This window comes from Triticum urartu, chromosome 5A (assembly GCF_056163025.1).
Source record: "Triticum urartu cultivar PI428250 chromosome 5A, HENAU_Tu73, whole genome shotgun sequence".
Classification (NCBI taxonomy): domain Eukaryota; kingdom Viridiplantae; phylum Streptophyta; class Magnoliopsida; order Poales; family Poaceae; genus Triticum; species Triticum urartu.
The window spans coordinates 679468378-679492083 of record NC_141877.1 but is presented as its reverse complement, the minus strand read 5'-3'; the positions used below and the strand labels follow the sequence as shown (position 1 = coordinate 679492083).

The following is a 23706-nucleotide window of genomic DNA, read 5'->3' as shown; positions in this document are numbered from 1 at the left end:
TTGAAAATCATCGTAACAAGAAAATAAAGTTTCTACGATCTGATCGTGGAGGAGAATATTTGAGTTATGAGTTTGGTATACATTTGAAAAATTGTGGAATAGTTTCGCAACTCACGCCACCCGGAACACCACAGCGTAATGGTGTGTCCGAACGTCGTAATCGTACTTTACTAGATATGTTGCGATCTATGATGTCTCTTACTGATTTACCGCTATCTTTTTGGGGTTATGCTTTAGAGACGGCCGCATTCACGTTAAATAGGGCACCATCAAAATCCGTTGAGACGACGCCTTATGAACTATGGTTTGGCAAGAAACCAAAGTTGTCGTTTCTTAAAGTTTGGGGCTGCGATGCTTATGTGAAAAAGCTTGAACCTGATAAGCTCGAACCCAAATCGGAGAAATGTGTCTTCATAGGATACCCAAAGGAAACTGTTGGGTACACCTTCTATCACAGATCCGAAGGCAAAACATTCGTTGCCAAGAATGGATCCTTTCTAGAGAAGGAGTTTCTCTCGAAAGAAGTGAGTGGGAGGAAAGTAGAACTTGACGAGGTAACTGTACCTGCTCCCTTACTGGAAAGTAGTTCATCACAGAAAACTGTTTCAGTGACACCTACACCAGTTAGTGAGGAAGCCAATGATAATGATCATGAAACTTCAGATCAAGAAACTACTGAACCTCGTAGATCAACCAGAGTAAGATCCGCGCCAGAGTGGTACGGTAATCCTGTTCTGGAAGTCATGCTACTAGATCATGATGAACCTACGAACTATGAAGAAGCGATGGTGAGCCCAGATTCCGCAAAGTGGCTTGAAGCCATGAAATCTGAGATGGGATCCATGTATGAGAACAAAGTATGGACTTTGGTTGACTTGCCCGATGATCGGCAAGCAATTGAGAATAAATGGATCTTTAAGAAGAAGACTGGCGCTGATGGTAATGTTACTGTCTACAAAGCTCGACTTGTCGCAAAAGGTTTTCGGCAAGTTCAAGGAATTGACTACGATGAGACTTTCTCACCCGTAGCGATGCTTAAGTCTGTCCGAATCATGTTAGCGATTGCCGCATTTTATGATTATGAAATTTGGCAGATGGATGTCAAAACTGCATTCCTGAATGGATTTCTGGAAGAAGAGTTGTATATGATGCAACCGGAAGGTTTTGACGATCCAAAGGGAGCTAACAAAGTGTGCAAGCTCCAGCGATCCATTTATGGACTGGTGCAAGCCTCTCGGAGTTGGAATACACACTTTGATAGTGTGATCAAAGCATTTGGTTTTATACAGACTTCCGGAGAAGCCTGTATTTACAAGAAAGTGAGTGGGAGCTCTGTAGCATTTCTGATATTATATGTGGATGACATATTGCTGATTGGAAATGATATAGAATTTCTGGATAGCATAAAAGGATACTTGAATAAAAGTTTTTCAATGAAAGACCTTGGTGAAGCTGCTTACATATTAGGCATTAAGATCTATAGAGATAGATCAAGACGCCTAATTGGACTTTCACAAAACACATACCTTGACAAGATTTTGAAGAAATTCAAAATGGATCAAGCAAATAAAGGATTCTTGCCTGTGTTACAAGGTGTGAAGTTGAGTAAGACTCAATGCCCGACCACTGTAGAAGATAGAGAGAATATGAAAGATGTTCCCTATGCATCAGCCATAGGATCTATCATGTATGCAATGCTGTGTACCAGACCTGATGTGTGCCTTGCTATAAGTTTAGCAGGGAGGTACCAAAGTAATCTAGGAGTGGATCACTGGACAGCGGTCAAGAACATCCTTAGATACCTGAAAAGGACTAAGGATATGTTTCTCGTATATGGAGGTGACAAAGAGCTCACCGTAAAAGGTTACGTTGATGCAAGCTTTGACACTGATCCGGACGATTCTAAATCGCAAACCGGATACGTGTTTACATTAAATGGTGGAGCTGTCAGTTGGTGCAGTTCTAAACAAAGCGTCGTAGCGGGATCTACATGTGAAGCGGAGTACATAGCTGCTTCGGAAGCAGCAAATGAAGGAGTCTGGATGAAGGAGTTCATATCCGATCTAGGTGTTATACCTAATGCATCGGGTCCAATGAAAATCTTTTGTGACAATACTGGTGCAATTGCCTTGGCAAAGGAATCCAGATTTCACAAAAGGACCAAACACATCAAGAGACGCTTCAACTCCATCCGGGATCTAGTCCAGGTGGGAGACATAGAGATTTGCAAGATACATACGGATCTGAATGTTGCAGACCCGTTGACTAAGCCTCTTCCACGAGCAAAACATGATCAGCACCAAGGCTCCATGGGTGTTAGAATCATTACAGTGTAATCTAGATTATTGACTCTAGTGCAAGTGGGAGACTGAAGGAAATATGCCCTAGAGGCAATAATAAAGTTATTATTTATTTCCTTATAATCATGATAAATGTTTATTATTCATGCTAGAATTGTATTAACCGGAAACATAATACATGTGTGAATACATAGACAAACAAAGTGTCACTAGTATGCCTCTACTTGACTAGCTCGTTAATCAAAGATGGTTATGTTTCCTAACCATGAACAATGAGTTGTTATTTGATTAACGAGGTCACATCATTAGTTGAATGATCTGATTGACATGACCCATTCCATTAGCTTAGCACTCGATCGTTTAGTATGTTGCTATGCTTTTCTTCATGACTTATACATGTTCCTATGACTATGAGATTATGCAACTCCCGTTTGCCGGAGGAACACTTTGGGTGCTACCAAACGTCACAACGTAACTGGGTGATTATAAAGGAGCATTACAGGTGTCTCCAAAGGTAGATGTTGGGTTGGCGTATTTCGAGATTAGGATTTGTCACTCCGATTGTCGGAGAGGTATCTCTGGGCCCTCTCGGTAATACACATCACATAAGCCTTGCAAGCATTACAACTAATATGTTAGTTGTGAGATGATGTATTACGGAACGAGTAAAGAGACTTGCCGGTAACGAGATTGAACTAGGTTTTGAATACCGACGATCGAATCTCGGGCAAGTAACATACCGATGACAAAGGGAACAACGTATGTTGTTATGCGGTCTGACCGATAAAGATCTTCATAGAATATGTAGGAGCCAATATGGGCATCCAGGTCCCGCTATTGGTTATTGACCGGAGACGTGTCTCGGTCATGTCTACATTGTTCTCGAACCCGTAGGGTCCGCACGCTTAAGGTTACGATGACAGTTTCATTATGAGTTTATGCATTTTGATGTACCGAAGGTTGTTCGAAGTCCCGGATGTGATCACGGACATGATGAGGAGTCTCGAAATGGTCGAGACGTAAAGATTGATATATTGGAAGCCTATGTTTGGACATCGGAAGTGTTCCGGGTGAAATCGGGATTTTACCGGGTTACCGGGAGGTTACCGGAACCCCCCGGGAGCCATATGGGCCTTCATGGGCCTTAGTGGAAAGGAGAAAGGGGCAGCCCAAGGTGGCTGCGCCACTTCCCCCTCCCCTAGTCCTATTAGGACTAGGAGAAGGTGGCCGGCCCCCCTCTCCCTCTTTCCCCCTTTGGGGAATCCTAGTTGGAATAGGATTGGAGGGGAGTCCTACTCCCGGAAGGAGTAGGACTCCTCCTGCGCCTCTCTCCCTGGCCGGCGCCCCCCTCCCCCCTTGACTCCTTTATATACTGAGGTAGAGGCACCCCAAAGACACACAAGTTGATCCACGTGATCTATTCCTTAGCCGTGTGCGGTGCCCCTGCCACCATATACCTCGATAATACTGTAGCGGAGTTTAGGCGAAGCCCTGCTGCAGTAGTACATCAAGATCGTCACCACGCCGTCGTGCTGACGGAACTCTTCCCCGACACTTTGCTGGATCGGAGTCCGGGGATCGTCATCGAGCTGAACATGTGCTCGAACTCGGAGGTGCCGTAGTTTCGGTGCTTGATCGGTTGGATCGTGAAGACGTACGACTACTTCCTCTACGTCGTGTCAGCGCTTCCGCAGTCGGTCTACGTTGGGTACGTAGACAACACTCTCCCCCTCGTTGCTATGCATCACATGATCTTGCGTGTGCGTAGGAAATTTTTTGAAATTACTACATTCCCCAACACTTTTTGCACAAGAGCGCTACTAGTATGCCTGGCCTGCTGGCAACGGTTTGACAATTATAGTAGTAGTGTGTTTTGTACCTACAGTGCTACTGGTAAGTGCATAGTAGTAGCGCTTTCTACCTCCAAGCGCTACTAATAATTAGTAGCAGTGTTGACATTTAAAAAGCGCTACTAGTAAGCTCCTGTGTATAAGGTTTTCCCGCCGTGTTCTCCATTTTGCAAGTAAATGACACTAGGTAGAGGTCACAAAACTAGTGCAGTGAGTGCACTTTAGTCACGCATGCTTGAAAGACAGAAAGAAGTTATTCTAGACTAATGAAGTTTTTGTTGCAAGTACATAATTTATAGTTTTGTATGTGCAACAAATGCCCAAGTTTTCATATACGTTCATACCTTAATAGTATTCTCACTTTTATTTCGCTGTTCTCTCGTGATGGCAGGACACGAGAGCGCATGTGTTATTCCTTCCATGCGTGCTACTATGGAATTTTGAAACAAAAGTTTTTTTATGTAGTTGCAACTTTTACGTGCTTATTGTTGGGGAACGTAGTAATTTTAAAAAATTTCCTACGCACATGCAAGATCATGGTGATGCATAGCAACGAGAGGGGAGAGTGTGATCTACGTACCCTTGTAGATCGACAACGAAAGCGTTTGGTTGATGTAGTCGTACGTCTCCACGGCCCGACCGATCAAGCACCGAAACTACGGCACCTCCGAGTTCTAGCACACGTTCAGCTCGATGACGATCCTTGGATTCCGATCCAGCAAAGTGTCGGGGAAGAGTTCCGTCAGCACGACGGCGTGGTGACGATCTTGATGTACTACCGTCGCAGGGCTTCGCCTAAGCACCGCTACAATATTATCGAGGACTATGGTGGAAGGGGGCACCGCACACGGCTAAGAATATGATCACGTGGATCAACTTGTGTGTCAAGGGGTGTCCCCTGCCCCCGTATATAAAGGATCAAGGGGAGGAGGCCGGCCGGCCCTCTATGGCGCACCAAGGAGGAGTCCTCCTCCTAGTAGGAGTAGGACTCCTACTAGGAGGGGGAAAGAAGTGGGGAGGGAGAGGGAAAGGGGGGAGCCGCCCCCCTCTCCTAGTCCAATTCGGACCAGGGGGGAGGAGGCACGCGGCCCACCTCTGGCTGCCCCTCTCTCTCTCCACTAAGGCCCATATGGCCCATTACTTCTCCCGGGGGGGTTCCGGTAACCCTCCGGCTCTCCGGTTTTCTCCGAAATCACCCGGAACACTTCCGGTGTCCGAATATAGCCGTCCAATATATCAATCTTTATGTCTCGACCATTTCAAGACTCCTCGTCATGTCCCCAATCTCATCCGGGACTCCGAACTCCTTCGGTACATCAAAACTCATAAACTCATAATATAACTGTCATCGAAACCTTAAGCGTGCGGACCCTACGGGTTCGAGAACAATGTAGACATGACCGAGACACGTCTCCGGTCAATAACCAATAGCGGAACCTGGATGCTCATATTGGCTCCTACATATTCTATGAAGATCTTTATCGGTCAGACCGCATAACAACATACTTTGTTCCCTTTGTCATCGGTATGTTACTTGCCCGAGATTCGATCGTCGGTATCCCATACCTAGTTCAATCTCGTTACCGGCAAGTCTCTTTACTCATTCCGTAATACATCATCTCACAACTAACTCATTAGTTGCAATGCTTGCAAGGCTTATGTGATGTGCATTACCGAGAGGGCCCAGAGATACCTCTCCGACAATCGGAGTGACAAATCCTAAGCTCGAAATACGCCAACCCAACATGTACCTTTGGAGACACCTGTAGAGCACCTTTATAATCACCCATTTACGTTGTGACGTTTGGTAGCACATAAAGTGTTCCTCCAGCAAACGGGAGTTGCATAATCTCATAGTCATAGGAACATGTATAAGTCATGAAGAAAGCAATAGCAACATACTAAACAATCGGGTGCTAAGCTAATGGAATGGGTCATGTCAATCAGATCATTCACCTAATGATGTGATCCCGTTAATCAAATAACAACTCTTTGTCCATGGTTAGGAAACATAACCATCTTTGATTAACGAGCTAGTCAAGTAGAGGCATACTAGTGACACTCTGTTTGTCTATGTATTCACACATGTATTATGTTTCCGGTTAATACAATTCTAGCATGAATAATAAACATTTATCATTATATAAGGAAATAAATAATAACTTTATTATTGCCTCTAGTGCATATTTCCTTCAGTCTCCCACTTGCACTAGAGTCAATAATCTAGTTCACATCGCCATGTGATTTAACAGCAATAGTTCACATCACCATGTGATTAACACCCATAGTTCACATCGATATGTGATCAACACCCAAAGGGTTTACTAGAGTCAGTAATCTAGTTCACATCGCTATGTGATTAACACCCAAAGAGTACTAAGGTGTGATCATGTTTTTCTTGTGAGATAATTTTAGTCAACAGGTCTGTCACATTCAGATCCGTAAGTATTTTGCGAATTTCTATGTCAACAATGCTCTGCACGGAGCTACTCTAGCTTATTGCTCCCACTTTCAATATGTATCTAGATCGAGACTTAGAGTCATCCAGATCTGTGTCAAAACATGCATCGACGTAACTTTTTACGATGAACCTTTTTGTCACCTCCATAATTGAGAAATATTTTCTTATTCCATTAAGGATAATTTTGACCGCTGTCCAGTGATCTACTCTTACATCACTATTGTACTCCCTTGCCTAACACAGTGTAGGGTATACAATAGATCTGGTACACAACATGACATACTTTATAGAACCTATGGCTGAGGCATAGGGAATGACTTTCATTCTCTTTCTATCTTCTGCCGTGGTCGGGCTTTGAGTCTTACTCAATTTCATACCTTGTAACACAGCCAAGAACTCTTTCTTTGACTGTTTCATTTTGAACTATTTCAAAATCTTGTCAAGGTATGTACTCATTGAAAAACTTATCAAGCGTCTTAATCTATCTCTATAGATCTTGATGCTCAATATGTAAGCAGCTTTACCGAGGTCTTTCTTTGAAAAACTCCTTTCAAATATTCCTTTATGCTTTCCAGAAAATTATACATCATTCCCGATCAACAATATGTTGTTCACATATACTTATCAGAAATGTCGTAGTGCTCCCACTCACTTTCTTGTAAATACAGGCTTCACCGTAAGTCTGTATAAAACTATATGCTTTGATCAACTTATCAAAGCGTATATTCCAACTCCGAGATGCTTGCACCAGTCCATAGATGGATCGTTGGAGCTTGTATATTTTGTTAACACCTTTAGGATTGACAAAACCTTCTGGTTGCATCATATACAACTCTTTTTTAAGAAATCCATTAAGGAATGCAGTTTTGTTTATCCATTTGCCAGATTTCATAAAATGCGGCAATTGCTAACATGATTCGGACAGACTTAAGCATATATACGAGTGAGAAAATCTCATCGTAGTCAACACCTTGAACTTGTCGAAAACTTTTGCGACAATTCTAGCTTTGTAGATAGTAACACTACTATCAGTGTCCGTCTTCCTCTTGAAGATCCATTTATTTTCTATGGCTTGCCGATCATTGGGCAAATCCATCAAAGTCCATACTTTGTTCTCATACATGGATCATATCTCAGATTTCATGGCCTCAAACCATTTCGCGGAATCTGGGCTCATCATCGCTTCCTCATAGTTCACAAGTTCTTCATGGTCTAGTAACATGACTTCCAGAACAGGATTACCGTACCACTCTGGTGCGGATCTCACTCTGGTTAACCTACGAGATTCGGTAGTAACTTGATCCGAAGTTACATGATCATCATCATTATCTTCCTCACTAATTGGTGCAGGAGTCACAGGAACAGATTTCTGTGATGAACTACTTTCCAATTATGGAGCAGGTACAGTTACCTCATCAAGTTCTACTTTCCTCCCACTCACTTCTTTCAAGATAAACTCCTTCTCTAGAAAGGATCCATTCTTAGTAACGAATGTCTTGCCTTCGGATCTGTGATAGAAGGTGTACCCAACTGTCTCCTTTGGGTATCCTATGAAGACATATTTCTCCGATTTGGGTTTGAGCTTATCAGGATGAAACTTTTTCATATAAGCATTGCAACCCCAAACTTTAAGAAACGACAACTTTGGTTTCTTGCCAAACCACAGTTCATACGGTGCCGTCTCAACAGATTTAGATGGTGCCCTTTTTAACGTGAATGCAGCTGTCTCTAATGCATAACCCCAAAACGATAGTGGTATGTCGGTAAGAGACATCATAGGTCGCACCATATCTAATAAAGCACGGTTATGACGTTCGGACACACCATTACATTGTGGTGTTCCAGGTGGCGTGAGTAGTGAAACTATTTCACATTGTTTTTAACTGAAGGCCAAACTCGTAACTCAAATACTCTTCTCTATGATCAGATCGTAGAAACTTTATTTTCTTGTTACGATGATTTTTCACTTCACTCTGAAATTCTTTGAACTTTTCAAATGTTTCAGACTTATGTTTCATCAAGTAGATATACTCATATCTGCTCAAATCATCTGTGAAGATCAGAAAATAATGATACCTGTCGCGAGCCTCAATATTCATCGGACCACATACATCAGTATGTATGATTTCCAACAAATCTGTTGTTCGCTCCATTGTTCTGAAGAACAGAGTCTTAGTCATCTTGCCCATGAGGCATGGTTCGCAAGCATCAATTGATTCATAATCAAGTGATTCCAAAAGCCCATCAGCATAGAGTTTCTTCATGCGCTTTACACCAATATGACCTAAACGGCAGTACCACAAATAAGTTGCACTATCATTATTAACTTTGCATATTTTGGTTTCAATATTATGACTATGTGTATCACTACGATCGAGATCCAACGAACTATTTTCATTGGGTGTGTAACCATATAAGGTTTTATTCATGTAAACAGAACAACAATTTATTCTCTTACTTAAATGAATAACTGTATTACAATAAACATGATCAAATCATATTCATGCTCAACGCAAACACCAAATAACACTTATTTAGGTTCAACACTAACCCCGAAAGTATAGGGAGTGTGCGATGATGATCATATCAATCTTGGAACTACTTCCAACATACATCGTCACTTCACCCTTAACTAGTTTCTGTTCATTCTGCAACTCCCGTTTCGAGTTACTACTCTTAGCAACTGAACCAGTATCAAATACCGAGGGGTTGCTACGAACACTAGTAGAATACACATTAATAATCTGTATATCAAATATACCTTTGTTCACTTTGCCATCCTTCTTATCCGCCAAATACTTGGGGTAGTTCCACTTCCAGTGACCAGTTCCTTTGCAGTAGAAGCACTTAGTCTCAGGCTTAGGACCAGACTTGGGCTTCTTCACTTGAGCAGCAACTTGCTTGCTGTTCTTCTTGAAGTTCCCCTTCTTCCCTTTGCCCTTTTATTGAAACTAGTGGTCTTGACTACCATCAACACTTGATGCTCTTTCTTGATTTCTACCTTCATCGATTTCATCATTATGAAAAGCTCGGGAGTCGTTTTCGTCATCCCTTGCATACTATAGTTCATCACGAAGTTCTACTAACTTGGTGATGGTGACTAGAGAATTCTGTCAATCACTATCTTATCTGGAAGATTAACTCCCACTTGATTCAAGCGATTGTAGTACCCAGACAATCTGAGCACATGCTCACTAGTTGAGCGATTCTTCTCCATCTTTTAGCTATAGAACTTGTTGGAGACTTCATATCTCTCAACTCGGGTATTTGCTTGAAATATTAACTTCAACTCCTGGAACATCTCATATGGTCCATGACGTTCAAAACGTCTTTGAAGTCCCGATTCTAAGCCATTAAGCATGGTGCACTAAACTATCAAGTAGTCATCATATTGAGCTAGCCAAACGTTCATAACGTCTGCATCTGCTCCTGCAATAGGTGTGTCACCTAGCGGTGCATCAAGGACATAATTCTTCTATGCAGCAATGAGGATAAACCTCAGATCACGGATCCAATCCGGATCATTGCTACTAACATCTTTCAACATAATTTTCTCTAGGAACATATCAAAATAAACACAGGGAAGCAACAACGCGAGCTATTGATCTATAACATAATTTGCAAAATACTACCATGACTAAGTTCATGATAAATTTAAGTTCAATTTAATCATATTACTTAAGAACTCCCACTTAGATAGACATCCCTCTAATCCTCTAAGTGACCACGTGATCCAAATCAACTAAACCATGTCCGATCATCACGTGAGATGGAGTAGTTTCATTGGTGAACATCACTATGTTGATCATATCTACTATATGATTCACGCTCGACCTTTCGGTCTCCGTGTTCCGAGGCCATATCTGTATATGCTTGGCTCATCAAGTATAACCTGAGTATTCCGCGTGTGCAACTGTTTTGCACCCTTTGTATTTGAACGTAGAGCCTATCACACCCGATCATCACGTGGTGTCTCAGCACGAAGAACTTTCGCAACGGTGCATACTCAGGGAGAACACTTCTTGATAATTAGTGAGAGATCATCTTATAATGCTACCGTCAATCAAAGCAAGATAAGATGCATAAAAGATAAACATCACATGCAATCAATATAAGTGATATGATATGGCCATCATCATCTTGTGCTTGTGATCTCCATCTTCGAAACACCGTCGTGATCACCATCGTCACCAGCGCGACACGTTGATCTCCATCGTAGCATTGTTGTCGTCTCGCCAATCTTATGCTTCCACGACTATCGCTACCGCTTAGTGATAAAGTAAAGCATTACAGCGCGATTGCATTGCATACAATAAAGCGACAACCATATGGCTCCTGCCAGTTGCCGATAACTCGGTTACAAAACATGATCATCTCATACAATAAAATTTAGCATCATGTCTTGACCATATCACATCACAACATGCCCTGCAAAAACAAATTAGACGTCCTCTACTTTGTTGTTGCAAGTTTTACGTGGCTGCTACGGGCTTAAGCAAGAACCAATCTTACCTACGCATCAAAACCACAACGATAGTTTGTCAAGTTGGTGCTGTTTTAACCTTCGCAAGGACCGGGCGTAGCCACACTCGGTTCAACTAAAGTTGAAGAAACTGTCACCCGCAAGCCACCTATGTGCAAAGCACGTCGGGAGAACCGGTCTCGCGTAAGCGTACGCGTAATGTCAGTCCGGGCCGTTTCGTCCAACAATACTGCTGAACCAAAGTATGACATGCTGGTAAGCAGTATGACTTATATCGCCCACAACTCACTTGTGTTCTACTCGTGCATATAACATCAACATATAAAACCCAGGCTCGGATGCAACTGTTGGGGAACGTAGTAATTTCAAAAAATTTCCTACGCACACGCAAGATCATGGTGATGCATAGCAACGAGAGGGGAGAGTGTGATCTACGTACCCTTGTAGATCGACAACGGAAGCGTTTGGTTGATGTAGTCGTACGTCTCCATGGCCCGACCGATCAAGCACCGAAACTACGGCACCTCCGAGTTCTAGCACACGTTCAGCTCGATGACGATCCCCGGACTCCGATCCAGCAAAGTGTCGGCGAAGAGTTCTGTCAGCACGACGGCGTGGTGACGATCTTGATGTACTACCGTCGCAGGGCTTCGCCTAAGCACCGCTACAATATTATCGAGGACTATGGTGGAAGGGGGCACCGCACACGGCTAAGAATATGATCACGTGGATCAACTTGTGTGTCAAGGGGTGCCCCCTGCCCCCGTATATAAAGGATCAAGGGGAGGAGGCCGGCCGGCCCTCTATGGCGCGCCAAGGAGGAGTCCTCCTCCTAGTAGGAGTAGGACTCCTACTAGGAGGGGGAAAGAAGTGGGGAGGGAGAGGGAAAGGGGGGCGCCGCCCCCCTCTCCTAGTCCAATTCGGACCAGGGGGGAGGAGGCGCGCGGCCCACCTCTGGCTGCCCCTCTCTCTCTCCACTAAGGCCCATATGGCCCATTACTTCTCCCGGGGGGGGGGGGGGTTCCGGTAACCCTCCGGCTCTTCGGTTTTCTCCGAAATCACCCGGAACACTTCCGGTGTCCGAATATAGCCGTCCAATATATCAATCTTTATGTCTCGACCATTTCAAGACTCCTCGTCATGTCCCCGATCTCATCCGGGACTCCGAACTCCTTTGGTACATCAAAACTCATAAACTCATAATATAACTGTCATCGAAACCTTAAGCGTGCGGACCCTATGGGTTCGAGAACAATGTAGACATGACCGAGACACGTCTCCGGTCAATAACCAATAGCGGAACCTGGATGCTCATATTGGCTCCTACATATTCTACGAAGATCTTTATCGGTCAGACCGCATAACAACATACTTTGTTCCCTTTGTCATCGGTATGTTACTTGCCCGAGATTCGATCGTCGATATCCCATACCTAGTTCAATCTCGTTACCGGCAAGTCTCTTTACTTGTTCCGTAATACATCATCTCGCAACTAACTCATTAGTTGCAATGCTTGCAAGGCTTATGTGATGTGCATTACCGAGAGGGCCCAGAGATACCTCTCCGACAATCGGAGTGACAAATCCTAATCTCGAAATACGCCAACCCAACATGTACCTTTGGAGACACCTGTAGAGCACCTTTATAATCACCCATTTACGTTGTGACGTTTGGTAGCACACAAAGTGTTCCTCCGGTAAACGAGAGTTGCATAATCTCATAGTCATAGGAACATGTATAAGTCATGAAGAAAGCAATAGCAACATACTAAACGATCGGGTGCTAAGTTAATGGAATGTGTCATGTCAATCAAATCATTCACCTAATGATGTGATCCCGTTAATCAAATAACAACTCTTTGTCCATGGTTAGGAAACATAACCATCTTTGATTAACGAGCTAGTCAAGTAGAGGCATACTAGTGACACTCTGTTTGTCTATGTATTCACACATGTATTATGTTTCCGATTAATACAATTCTAGCATGAATAATAAACATTTATCATGATATAAGGAAATAAATAATAACTTTATTATTGCCTCTAGGGCATATTTCCTTCACTTATGACATGCTAATAAATTCTGACATCATCTTCTGTTTTTATAGTTGGGAGTGATTCTTATCACAGTACAATTCCATTGATTATATCTAAACATATATTAAATGGCACCACGGGGACTTAGATTTACTCCCGAGATGTAGATGTGCTTAGAATGAAAGTTATGTCAGATTAGAACACTTATGCAACAACATAGCTATTGCGAGATGTTTGCATAAGGTGGATGGTACAAACCCGCATCATACTATCGCAATTACTAGTGATATAAATAAATTTTAGGACAAAGCTGGAATCGCTCAATTGGCTAGAGCGTGTGGCTGTTAACCACAAGGTCGGAGGTTCAAGCCCTCCTTCTAGCGCATCATTTTATTTTCAGCTCTTTATTATTATTGTTATTATTATTGTGAATTTCCACAATTTTTTTTTTGTAAATTCACACCATTGCTATTTTCGTTTTTGAAAATTGTTCATTGTCTTCTTTCTAGATTCCCAACATTAGTTGCTCTTCCTGTATTCATCCGAGTCATCCTTTCTTTTCGTTATCAACAGTAACATTGCATGCTTGGGCATGGATCAGGGGTCTATTAGCTTAGCTAGTGATCTACTAGTATCCTTGATCAAAGCATGTGTTTCGGTGGCCTGCACATCCGTCTCTTGCGGTCTTTGCAGTGGATCCAGCACGCACGGCTAGCTATATATCGGACCAGTACTGCTGCGGCTGCTGGACTAGGAGCACCATGGAGGCTTTGGACAGTACCATGGAGTATGATGAGTGACTCCGGTATGATGAGGCACTGAAAGGCCACGGAGCGTGCGTGCGTGCGCCCGCGCGTGCATACGCAATAAGTTAGCCGCTTCCAATCCATGTCCAAATGTGTCCGTTGAAAATGGCACCATGCTAGCTAGCTGGCTACAAAGCGCAATGACTGTCTAATCTACCTACCTTGAGCATGTTCTGTCATGCAAAAAATGGTTTTCACATAACTTACTGACCTGACAGGCACGTCCGGTTGCCGCATTCGGGAAATAAGTGTCGATACGACGACTAGAGACAGTGTCGTGTCTACCCTTTGGGCGCCGAGAGTGTGTTCTCCCTCTGCTCTCTGTCCAGTAAGATGACCGGCTGAGCATTATTAGTTTAGCGACGATAACAAGATTAGTTCTTTATTCCCCTAGCCAAATAAAGCCGCCGCGGTCTCTGTTTTGCGAATAAATGACACTAGCTAGAGGTCACAAAACTTGTGCAGTGAGTGCACTTTAGTCACGCCTGCTTGAAAGTCAGAATATTAGATCACACAACTCAAGTTTTCGGTCCATATGGATCATACCTTAAGTTCAGTTGCATATAGATCACAACCGAAAAACTAGAACACCCGCCACGACATCAATCCGTGGCCAGGTCGTCATGATTCACCGTTTGCTACATGGAGGGAAGGTGTCAAAAAGTGGGTATATATAGGGCCATCCATGAAGGGGTCACTACTAGGGAAAAGGCTAGCACCAGCACGGGTTTTAAACCTATTAGTAGCGCGGGGTGGTGCGCTACTGATAAGGCGCTACAGCTAACGAATAGCAGTAGCGTGCCTCCACCCACGCTACGGCTAAATCGACTTAGTAGCAGCGAGTTCCAGGAGGAGCGCTGCTGGTAATTAGTAGTAGCGCTTCTCTCTGCCCGCGCTGCTATTATTATTTCGTATTTTATATCTTTTTTATTTCATGTTGTATTCGTACACCTTTACACAAATTTTCATACAACAGAAATTTACAAATTGTTTTTACATCATCATGAGTTATTACATCACGGGGTGAAAGAACCGTGTGGACTAGTTTCAAGTGGACGGACATCCACTTGAAACTAATCCGCGGTTCTTTCACCCAATGATATAATAAATATCATCATCATCATCATATCATTAACAACTTATCATCATCATCATCATATCATTGGTCACTAGTGGTAATCACAAGTACTCATGACATCTTCAACTCTAACACATTGTATCACATAATAAACATATTGTACCTCATAGGACCTACTACATTCTCTTAGGACCTACTATATTCTCTAAGGTAAAATAGCAAAAACAAGATAGCCCCTCGCTCTCCATTATGGAGAATGCAGATTATCCTGTCTCCAATTCTTGCCTTTCGCTTAATGTTGCTTTCAAGAACCTCCTTACGAATGTCCAAACATTTTTTTCACTCTTTGATTAGCATGTGTTCACCGGTTTCAGAAATTCGATATGCACAGATGAGATCCGTATGATGACCTGGCTGTAGGTTCAGAACTTTAAGGCGACCATTGTAATACATCAGATGAGGCACACAATCCATCGGGATTTTCTGTTGAAAAACATAGTAATAACTTCGTAGTTAGCAATGATGTACTAGTTTTAGAAGAATGCAAAAGATGTACGGATGTCGTAATAGTAAAATATCTTACCAGGGTATCTCCATAGAAGTTATCATGGTTCAACACGTGCACTAGTGGCACGTATTCACCATAATTTGGAGGAGTTCGATAATAGGTATTGTAATTCTCAAAAAAAAGTACAATAAGCAATCAGATGATTTTTCTCCTTATAAGTTAATTCGGAGCCATCAGTGTAGTGGGTTTTGTCTACCATCTTCTGCACATTCTTTGAAGATTCAAAATAAGTTGTCAATGGAAATAAGCTGTCAACTATTTTGAAATAAACAATATAAATTAGTTAATAACTATGTTTGAGAAACTCACATTACGGTAGAATCGGAAGCGTATCAACAAGGACCCAAATGTCCATATTGTCTTGCTCGATGTCAGGATGACCAAGATCCATGGTGACAATCATACCCTCATAAAAATCATACATTTTGCAAAGTCCTTCCCAATTTTGACAACCAAAATGGGTTACGCTCTGAGAATTATACAGATTTACTTCAAAATCGATATCATGATGGGTCTTTAGGTGTATTTTCTTTGTTTGAAAATTTTCATGGTCTTCAAAACCCATCCTCTCCAAGACATAGCGTCTTGGATGGCATGGGATAAGCTAGTCGAATTGTAAAAGATGAAAATTAGACGTTGAAATAGTTGAAGTCATGCTTAATTACGAAAAAAACACTTGTCGTTGTTGCGTACCGTTTCAACATCGAAGGTCTCCTCGAGCTTAATGCTGAAGCGCCGATCTTCGTCCAGCTCAACGAACCTGTCGCACATACCTCGATCGTCGTGGCACCAGCTGCACTCCCCCGGGAGACTGTCGTCGTGCGAGTACGACATTTCCTACGTTCATAATTCAAACATTAAACTTGTACAATTAAATATATGTACTAAAAAACCTAAATTAGATCATTATTTTTCAAAGAAAATCCAGGCCACTCGATATTTCCCACATATTCTAGCACAAGTCATGCCAGAATTCACGAAAAAATCCGGCATGACCTTTGCTAAAAAAGGACATATCGAGCGCCTGAAATTTGCCGGAACGGAAATTAATCAACACTCCGGCAAAACATAGGCCACTCGGAGGTGTAACCAAAACATGAAATAATTGCTTAAACTAAAAAATAACACCAAATATGGCATGTTCAACTAGTTCTATTAATTCAACTAGTTCTATTAATTCAACTAATTCTTACTAAATATAAACTTAGTATAAAAAGAAAAAAACTAGTTCTTTCTAAAAATGAAGTAGTTCAACTAGTTATTAATTTACTTACTATACTAGTTCAACTAAAACTTAACTAGTTCAACTAAAACTAAACTAGTTCTATTAATTCAACTAGTTCTTACTAAATATAAACTTACTATAAATAGAAAGAAACTAGCACATCTACTACTACTAATTAACATCTAACTACTACATCTACTACTAATTAACATGTACTACTGCTAATTATACAACTAGTTTACCATCACTACTAGTAATTAATATCCACTACTTCTAAAAATCATTATCTATGAACCCTAAATTAACATCTACTACTACTAAAATCATCTACTAACTAAGCAAAGAGAGAGGGGGTTGGGGAGGGTGGGGGGCTTACAGAGGGAGAGACGGTGGCGGGGAGGTGCTCGGCGATGGAGGGGCGGTGAGGGCGGGCTCGGGATCGGGAGGGCGGCAGTCCTGGGCGGCGGGCTTGGCGGGCTCGGTCGAGGGCGGCGGCGGTGAGGTCGAGGGCGGCGACAGTGTGGTCGAGAGCGGCGGCGGTGAGGTTGAGGGCGGGCGGGCGGCGGCGGCGGTGAGGGCGCAGGCGCGCTCGGGCTCGGGCGGCAGCGACAGGGAGTAGGGGAACATGCCGGTGGGGGGGGGGGGGAAGGAGGACTTAGTGAAATTTTGATGCGGGGGGTGGTTAACTCGAACTAGCAGTAGCGCACGTATAGAAAACGCGCTATAGCTAACTTATCTACAACGCGTTTTGGGAAAAACCGCTACTGCTAATGGAAGCAGTTATTTCTTTTGTTTAGTAAAAACATCTATACATTGGTCATCATTGATCTTTTTGTGTATAATCTAAATAGTCAACATGAATCCTCACTGCACCTGTATAGGTACAGGCGAGGATTCATATTGCAACCACAAATCATACACATATAGTTCAATGAAGACCAAGTGCTCGAGATAGGTTGAGAAGCAACATATTTAAGGTGGCAAACACCTTGTTCGCTTAGCAGTATGGGACTAAACTTAATTAGTTGCGGTCATACTTACCAGCAGCGAGTTTTGAGCAAAACCGCTGCTACTAAGTTCTTTAGCAGTAGCGCGTCCACGGAAAGGGCGCTACTACTATATCTAGCCTGGAGGCAATACCGTGGCAATTATAGTAGTAGCGCTCTTTTCACCTAGAGCGCTACTGCTACTCAGTCATTAGCAGCGCTCTTTTCTAAAGCTCGTTGCTGCTAATTAGCAGTAGCGTATGTTTTTAGACCGTGCTGCTGCTAAGATTCTGTGTATAAGGTTTTCCCTAGTAGTGGGTAAGTGAGAAGGGAAAGGTACATGGGCCCATACCCTAAATCACTGCATTTAGGCATGCCATAAGTTCTGGGGCTACCCAGGGACCAGATGTTAGAATTCATGATAGTTCTGGGATGTTTATAAGGTTTGCAAGTGTTGGCGCAGGCGAGGCCGAAAGTTGTCCAAATGTTTAGGGCATGTTCGAGGATTTCCAAAAGGTTGGCACGGTCACATAGGGTAGATCGCCGCCAACAGTGAAGGGGAGGAGACAACCAGATCAGCCCCCCTGGAGCCAAGACACTCCGGACTCGCACCCCGTGACGGATAGATCGGAGCGCCACCGTCAAAGAAACAAACGTCGTCCCTGTCCACCCCGCACGCACCATGTCGCCGGTCCCGCGGCCATGGCTCACCGCCGCCCCAGAGCACCGGCACGCTTCCATGTAGCGACGACCGCCATCCAGCGCCGCTCCCCAAATTGGTTGTCGCAGCCCACTCCAAGGCCGCTGCTCGAGGGGACATCCAGACCCCCACTGGCATCGGCGCCGCCCGGGCTTTGCCCAGTCGTGCCCACGGGCGGCAGAAAGGGAGGGGGCAGAAGGGGAGGGGGGCTCTAGCGGTGGCAGCTAGGGCACCCCTTGGCCGTGAGCCGCTTCGTCACTCGCATATGGTGACCTCCTCCTTTGCATGCTCGTCTTTATTTCGGCTCAAACCTATAGGTGCAAATGGTAGGAAGGTCAAGTAGTATGCCATCCTTGAGAGAGCCAAGTACATATGTGTAAAGGGGCAGATTCAACTTTATATGTATGACGTGGGAGATGCGCGTGTCTCTTTGACAATGGGGCACTTGACATGTTGATGTTGGGGGATGCTCCACATCAACAAGGTAGGCCAACTATCGACGGTCGGAACCGGAGTCGGAGAATCATGACATATAACCACATTGTCCGCTCTACAGAATAGCGTGACCAAAAGAAAATGCAGAAGAAAACGTCAGGCCCGAAGAGCCAGATCTAGGGACACGCCATCTTCCACATGCCTCCCACCGATGGGAAGAAGTGTAACCACAACAAGGGAAAGGTGGGGAGACCATATTCCACGCCAATAGTGACACTATCACCACCGCCGAACAGAGACAAATATAAATTTATTCCTAACCCTACCACCTTCGGATTGAAGCCCTGGGGTCCCCGTCCCCTCCAATCGTTGAAGTAATAAACTGAAGGGGAGGGGCTCTTGGACTCGCCGGGGATAGATCAGCCACTGCAGTCGCTCACCTAGGTTAGCAAGAGGGAGGAACATCCGAAAAGAACCGAGTTATGGTTCTCATGACAAGCTCATTTAAAACCATGTAAGTGGATTTTTTTTCTATATATTTTGGCGCGGTGGCAAAGCTGCTGCCTTGTGACCATGAGGTCACAGGTTCAAGTCCCGAAAACAATCTCTTTGCAGAAATGTAGGGAAAGGCTGCATATCATATACCCAAAGTGGTCAGACCCTTCACCGGACCCTGCGCAAGCGGGAGCTATATGCACCGGGCTGCCCTTTTTTCCTTTTTACGAAGAAATGGCATGCTGGATCACACGAACTAGAAACAGTAACCATTTTAGAGGGAGCCAAAAGCAATTGCCTCCTAAGTGAGTGATTATTTATTTCCAACTTTTAGTATTTTTCTTGAAATATTAGCCGTCTTTTGAGTCATTGGATAAACATTTAACTTATCATGCTCACCTTCCCACATATGATATGTACACTAAAAATAGTAGTAACATTCTCTTGAGCCAATGCTCCCCGCGAGAGGCACCGAGGAGATCTCAAAAAATGTTGGCTAGCGGCTATATTAAATGTATATATTTTCACATGCACAAAGATATGCATGGTAAGATGTAAAAGTGAGTTTGAGGTGGAGTTGCTCCAAGCTTCTACGGGTTGATAGCCTTGTCAGGTATACTTAATGAAAGGGCAATGCTAGGCGCTGGCGTTTCGGCCGGTACCGCCTCAGCCGTTTGATACGAGCCGCTTGGCCAATGGATCTGGGCAAAAAAAAAAAGATCCGCTCACGTATTCTTCTTCCTCGGGCTGGATCTGCAAATCCCGTTCAGGATCCTCGTCGCCGCGCCTGCAGTCCCCTTCGATGGCCGTCCTCGTCGCCGGCCGTCCTTGTGGTCGGTCCCCACCCTCGTCGGCCGTCCTCATGGTCAGTCCCCACCCTCGCCGTCTGTTCTCGCCGTTGAATATGGATGTAGTCAAAAACTACCTCAATCCATGCAACAGTTGCGCCTGCGGTTGCAGCTCCACCGGCGACGGTTATAGCTCTCCTCCGGTTGTAGCTCCATCACCGCCCCTCGCCGCTCGCTGCACGGAATTGCGTCAGCGACGACCACCAGTCAGTCAACGCCATTGAATGGATGTAGCAAAAAACTTCACCGGTAGTAGCAAAAAATAAAATACGGATGCAGCAAAAATCAAACACCGTCGCCGTCTTCGCGAGGTCGCAACTCTGCCTTACATGGATGTAGCAAAAACCTTCAGCGGTAGTAGCAAAAATCTACCATAGTTGTAGCAAAAATTAGGATTGTAGCAAAAACTTCACCAGTCAGTCAACGCCATTAAATGGTTGAAGCTTTTCAAAATTAGGGTTGAAGCTTTTCATGTCAAGGTTGTAGCTTTTTGTTTGTGTACTCGCGGGTTGAAGCTTTCTATGAAGCAGGTTGAAGCTTTTCATAATGTGGGATGAAGCTTTTCAATTCAGCAGTTGAAGCTTCCCAATTCAGTGGATGCAACTTTTTTGTGCTTCGGTGGCCCGGCGACCAGCTTCTCCATATTTTCAGTTGAAGCTTTCCTGATGCCGGTTGTAGCTTTCCAGGCCACCGGTTGCAGCTTATGTTGCGGTAGTGCGCCAGCAACCAACATCATCATCTGTCTTTCGAAACTTTTGATGTTGCCGGTTGAAGCTATCTTGGCCACCGGTTGTAGCATTATGCGCTGCCGGATGCAGCTTCTCTTGTGCACAGTCATGGGACGACGACGCGGCCATGACGAAGAGCTCAGCCATGGCGACGAGCGCGGCCATGGAATGGAAGCGTTGCCCCTCGGGGCGCACGAACAACACCGAAGGCAGGAGCTGCAGGCCCGCCTGGATTCATGGAGTTTGCTGCCTGGACAGTCGCGAGGAAGAAGGAGTAGATGCAGCGTTGGGAAGAGGATAAGATACACGTGTTGGCTTCCTGATGGCTAGCGCCAGCGTGGCGAAGCGACCAGCCCGAGCGTTCCGCCGGAGCACCGCGCGCAAACATTTCCCTTAATGAAAGGCCATCTGTTGTCCGCAACCTTCTTGTGAACAAATGTGAGCCGCCAAAACATAGAAGACGTGAACAGCATGCTACGTACGGGGTGACACAAATAAGAGGGCTCGATGCTGACGAGACAGTAGTTCGTGGTTCCATGGCTAACGAGGAGAGCATGTGCCAATAAACCAAAGTCAAAGATTACGTTATTAAGCTTTACAAAAAATAACTGAACAAATTTAAGGCAGAAGAATGTCTATCAGTATTATTCAGTCAGAAAGCTTACATTCACCAAATATGAACAGAACTGAATTAAAAGGAGGTGGTCGTGGTGCTAATCCTAGTACTGTTGAAAAAGGTGATGTGGATCTTGAGAATTCTGCATCTAGTCCACTGAAGGACCCCTCTTCTGGAAAGGTGCTGACTGTGCAGGTGATTAACGCTGCTGGAAACACAAGCATGGAAGTGGACAAAAGTGTGAGGAAGCGTCTTCTTCCAACTGATGATTTTGTGGCTGTACATGGTGAGCCAATTGAGCATATTCTTGCAATAACGCCAGGGAATGGTGAGGATATTCATACGTCTTCGCCAACCTAGTTCGGGAAGTAAAAGAGTGAAGAATGGTATTAACTCTGTTGATGATATGCGGCGGGCTCCCGTCAGGAGCCGTGCCGGGAACAATGAATTCCCTAATTTGGAACTGCCGAGGAGCGGGGAACCGCCGGACAGTTCCTGAGGTATTGGCCCTCTCGAAAACCAACATCCCCAAGCTTGTCTTTCTTTGTGAAACAAGGCAAGCAGCTGATAAGATGGAAAAATTGAGATGGAGACTAGGTTTCAAAGGATTCTGTGGTGTGAATAGCTCGGGCATTGAGTGGTGGTCTTGCGGTCTACTGGGACGAATCCTTGCTGGTTACAGTTTTGGATTCATGTCAACGGTATATTGATGTCTCGGTGGAGGATAAAAGCTTTGATAAAAAGTGGCGTATGACTTTTATTTATGGTGAGCCAAGGGTTGAGAACATGCACCTCATGTGGGATCATCTAACTCGGTTGAGAGCGGTGTCGCAAGACCCATGGCTGGTATGTGGGGACTTCAACAAAGCTCTTTGGCAACACGAACATATGTCAAGAGTTATGAGATCAGAAACTCAGATGACCGCGTTTAGGGACTGCCTGATGCTTTGTGAATTGGTGGATCTTGGCTTCTCGGGGATGCCATTCACATATGATAATGGGCAAGTTGGAAACAACAATGTGCGAGTGCGGTTGGACCGTGTATGTGCGGATGAACAGTGGCGTGACCTTTTCCCGGCGTTGAGAGTGGTCCACCTTGCGTCTTCGTGCTCAGACCATTGTCCGATCGTCCTCGAGATGGTCCCATCCGATGCAAATCATAGGCGACGAGGGGCGACACGATATGAAATTATGTGGGAAAGGAATCCCAACCTGCAATACATTATTGGACGTGCATGGGAGAGGAACCGACCGGCTGGAAACTTGGGATCGGTTTCAAATTCGTTGAAAGAGCTGATGAAAAGTCTTCGGCAATGGAGCAGAATTTTTTTTGGGCATGTCCTGCGTGATATTGAGAGGCTCCGGTTGGAACTTGGAAGCTTACAAGAAGATAATGCCGATCGTTGTTTGCTCCGGCAGAAGATGCATGAGCTTGATGAGCTTCTATACAGAGAAGAGATGTTGTGGCTGCAACATTCACGGATAACTAGGTTAAAAGAAGGAAAAAGGAACACAGAATACTTGCATCGAAGGGCTGTTTGGCGAGCTAGACGAAATCATATACTTCGGCTACGCCGACTTGATGGCACTTGGTGTAATGCTCCTTCTGAGATGGAGTTAATGACGAGATCATATTTTCAGGAGGTGTACACTAAAGACCCAACTTTAACCCCAGATGTTGTGCTAGAGTGTATTGAGGAGAAAGTTACTGCGGAGATGAATGATGTTTTATGTGCTCCGTTCACTGAAGAGATTTCAGACGCTCCCTTTCAGATTGGTCCCATTAAGGCCCCAGGTACGGATGGTTTTCCTGCTCGTTTTTTTCAACGTAATTGGGCGGTGGTGAAAGGATAAATTATTGCAGTAGTATTGGAGTTTTTTGATTCCGGGGTTATGCCAGACGGAGCTAATGACACGGCTACTGTGTTGATTCCAAAAGTCCAATTTCCAAAGGAGCTCAAGGATTTTAGACCTATAAGCTTGTGTAATGTGATCTACAAAATAGTCTCTAAATGCATGGTAAACCGACTACGTCCCATTCTGTCGGAGCTCATCTCGGAAAATCAGAGCGCGTTTATTCCAGGGAGACTT

At 44.3% G+C, this 23706-nt stretch overlaps 1 pseudogene; it reads right to left on the bottom strand.

The window, feature by feature from the left end:
* LOC147974081 (uncharacterized) overlaps positions 1 to 21164 on the bottom strand; it is a 48041-nt pseudogene extending 26877 nt beyond the window's left edge.
* Between the last annotated feature and the right edge of the window lie 2542 nt (positions 21165 to 23706).